Below are 4,138 nucleotides of genomic sequence, written 5' to 3'. Positions count from 1 at the left end.
TTCAACATAACTTCTGCATGCGAGTCTGGGTCTCTGACATGGAGAGCCAGATGTGAGAGGCTGACTCCCCCTCCCCATGTGTAGGGCTCTCTCTCTTTCTCTCTCTCTCCCTCTCACACACACAGAGAGAGAGAGAGAGAGAGAGAGAGAGAGAGAGAGAGAGAGAGAGAGAGAGAGAGAGAGAGAGAGAGAGAGAGAGACACACACACACACACACACATACACACACATACACACATACACACACACACACACACACACACACACACACACACACACTTAAACACAAGGATCTCTTTCAATCCCCTTGATAAACACTAATAACACACAGTCATGCCACACACACACACACACACACACACACACACACACACACACACACACGTTGCAACTGAGATGTGTTGCCAGGAAAAGCTTTCTTTAGCATCTCCGGTCATTCGGTCACAAATCTGACCTTAAAGAGCAGCTGTACAAACTGTTGCAACAGACATTTGCTTCAGCAGCAACTGACTTATTTTTCCTCCTGCTTCCCTTCCTTTCCAATGAATGGATTGACGTTTCAAATCTTAGCAGTGACAAATACAAAGCAGAGGTAACCGGAACTCACAGACAGGAAAAGGAGAACAGAACTAGCGTCACTGGCAATCTTTCTCTGTGGTGTTAATGTTGTGTAATGTGCCAGTTATCTCCAGGGATAAGAAAAACACAACAAGATGGACAAAGAATTGTCTTCAGTAGGTGATGGCATGACAAAGAGATAAAGAGGAGTGTACTCAACAGAATACATGCTCCAGTCTGACAACCTGAAGTGAAAACATCAGCCGTCTGAGCTGTCTCTCTTCGTGAGTCACATTCACCTGTCCGACACGTCAAGAGCTTCACCCCAAGCTCCGAGTTACTCCTGTGTTATCCCAGGAATGCCAGACAGAGTGATCAGACTGACCAGGACACTCCCCAGCTGCCGTCCGCCTGACACCATCGGATGTCCTGTTTGTGGCGTTGAGTTCCAGGTCAGCATTGATCCATGAGCAGAGACCTGATTCGACATACCGGCCTGTCGAAACGCGCTTGACATCCAGTCAGCAGAATTCAGCACTTATATGGACTCAGAATACCACTTTACCGGTATGGTTCACTGTAATAAACTGGGCTACGAATAATGGCTTATGGGTAAAAACATTTTTACTTCACCCAAACTCTGTACTTTTAATATTAGGCACCTAATTACAATACATCACATAGGTGCAAGGCTAGCATATGTACACCAACATGATGGCAATGTTTCATTTCCTTATGGTTAAGTTCTAAGTTTGTGTGCAGACATGACAGACAAAAATGTGAAATATAGAGCTGCAACTATATTTTTTACCATAAATTAATAATGAAATAGTGAAAAATGCCCGTCCCAATTACCTTAAACCTAAAGGGAATTAGACATATTCAGGCACACAGCATTGATCTGTGAGCAACGATGCCAAGGATCTCTCAAAAGAAGCTGCTTGGTTGCATTCTGTGTGAGCCAATCATGTTGAGGATAGAAGGGAGAGGAGGGGGTGGGGGGGGGGGACAAGCAAGGTGGTGAACCTGTGTAAGGTGGGACTGTGTGGGACTAAATCATGGACTTTGTGTGCTTTTCAAAGAGGCACAAGATAAACCACTAAAGGTCTTGAGTCATGACTGACAAAAGCAGAGCAAACACATGGACGCCTCAAGTGATGTCTGTGAGCCCGACACATCCCTGCTGTCTTAGATATTCAGGGAGAACTTATTCGCTTGTAACCCATGAAACCATCTGTTTGTCACTTACAGACGGGCAACAAATGAAAAGAAAAACCTGCACGCAGTTCTATTCATCCACTGAAAGGTCTGACGATGGTGTGACTCATATGCTCCTGTTTGACCTTCACAGTCACAAGATCCCAAACCAACAGAACCCCATTGTAAGGGGAGTTTTGAACCAACATCACCATAACACAAAATGAGCGAATATCTGTAAAAATAGACTTTGAGAGAGTTGGAGAATTCTTGCGGAGGAGCACTGAAGTTGATCTAAAGATCAAAGTGACTTTATGTTTTAAAAATCACAAAATAAAGACTAATTTAAGAACAGACCAAATAAGAGATGAGAGGAATATTTCATAATTCAAGTAGAAGGTACTACAAGGGTATAATGTGTTGTTGTTTTCTGGCGTGTTGCTGTACATGCAGCAATGTCTTGGATTAGAAAAAGGAGTATGCCTGCAGATTTAAAAAAAAGAAACAATATATGTGGGAGAAATAGAAATACAGTGTGACAGATTGCGTGTGCATTTTTTCAGAGTTTTTTTGGAGAATGGATGATTTTATAACCATGAAACAGCGTAACACCAAAGTGTAACATAAACCCTGAAGGTACCAGACAGAGTGACGGCATTGCAACTATCTTTTTTGTCACTCAAAGAGACATTAACATACCATGTCACATAGTAAGTAAATATAACATGAAACCCACACAAATACAAAGCATGCCTAATCTAATGCTTAAGTGGATGCATATGTATCCAGTATGAATATACAAGCATACACATATAGGCACACATTACCTTGTGAGCTGTGTTGCCTCTGCAAAGGCTGCCATGTGTGGGCAGCAGGATTAAGGAACACACACTATCTCAGCCAACTTCAGGCACAACAGGCTTATAATCTGAAACCTTTGACATGACTCTGAGGAGGAGAGGATTACCACTAACATTTTCTGTGTTTTCTTAGATCTTTCTAGACATTTACCACTGATATTTCTTTCTATGTCAAATGTACTGCGATGAGCAGAAGAGTGACAGAAGAGGTGCCTCAAAATGTTATCTGGAGATAAATATCACAAAACACACTTATGTGCTGATTTACTGCTTAATTAATCTACAATTTTGTAATGCACGATCACAGGGTCCCAGATTAGTCTTTTGTAAATAAACAGCCCATTTTTTTAAAAGAAAACTCTACTGATTTTACATGTGAGCTTCAGTTAAATTGTCTTAGAAAATCTGCTTGTAAAAAAAGACGTATAAGGCTCTTAAATCTTTAAGCTTCGCCCATAAAAGTCAGGATATCTCCGGCCCTGCTGCTTCAGTTTTTACAATTCTTTATTTAATCTGTTTCTTGTGAGTTCCCTACAGAGGCTGTATATAAGAAGGAGACGCAATGTCACCCATTGGTTTGTGGACTACAGTTTGGAAGTGTCAAGGTCGGCATTTTGGCTGTCGCCATCTTGTCTTTTGTCACCAAAAGTGAAAGGAAAGGGTGGCGCTAAGCACAACCAAATGCTGAATAAAACATTTTAGGAAACCACAATGTTACAATTAACCTCTGTGAACTAAAAACACACTGTGAAGGGTTTAAAGTTTAACTTACAATGCTGTGGTAGTGACCTTGCAATCACAGCCATGTCCTAGCATACACTGCTTTATCACCTGTTTTACTCTCAATAGGACAATAATGTACATCACGCTGTCTTGAAAACGACTTGAAACTAGCTTGAGACCATAAACTCATATTTGCAAAGGTAATAAATCATGTGAGAAATTTATTGTAGACTTCTGTACAGTTGGACTTATTTTTGCAACCAAAGGAGTCTCCCCTCCCTCCTCCAATGGTCGTTAGAAGAAATGCAAGTTTAAGGCCGCATTGGCTTCACTTTTCAGACCTAATTTTATATCTGGCATTGCTCGAGTGCCTTTTCAAGGAAACATAGGTTAGCACCTCTATCAATGAGTCAGAAATTATAACATGAATAGATCTTCTTTACTGACCTTTTATACAAACATCGGTCACTTTTTATCTTTAAGCCAGTAAACAGAGAATTGTTGAATAGTCATACTGCTTTTCAATAGTTATTTTTTTAAGGTAAGAATGAATTGTATTCTTAAGACATATACATTGTCTCTATTGATGAAAATACAATCAGACTGGGTAGATTGGACAAAGCGATGAAAGAAATTGTAAAAACAGAGGGGATTGTGGGTTAAGGTCCAGCAACAGAAGAGTGAGAAAGAAAATAGAAATTGAACACTTTAGTGGGAAACCCACAACACCACAAGTGACTTTGATCCAGGGTCAGTTTTGAATTACTCCGCTGTGATGTTGAAGGCTATGATATGTGGTT

Source organism: Clinocottus analis, unplaced genomic scaffold (assembly GCF_023055335.1).
Source record: "Clinocottus analis isolate CAN_PGR_092001 unplaced genomic scaffold, fCliAna1.0.p SCAF_5, whole genome shotgun sequence".
NCBI lineage: Eukaryota > Metazoa > Chordata > Actinopteri > Perciformes > Cottidae > Clinocottus > Clinocottus analis.
This window is presented reverse-complemented; position numbering follows the sequence as displayed.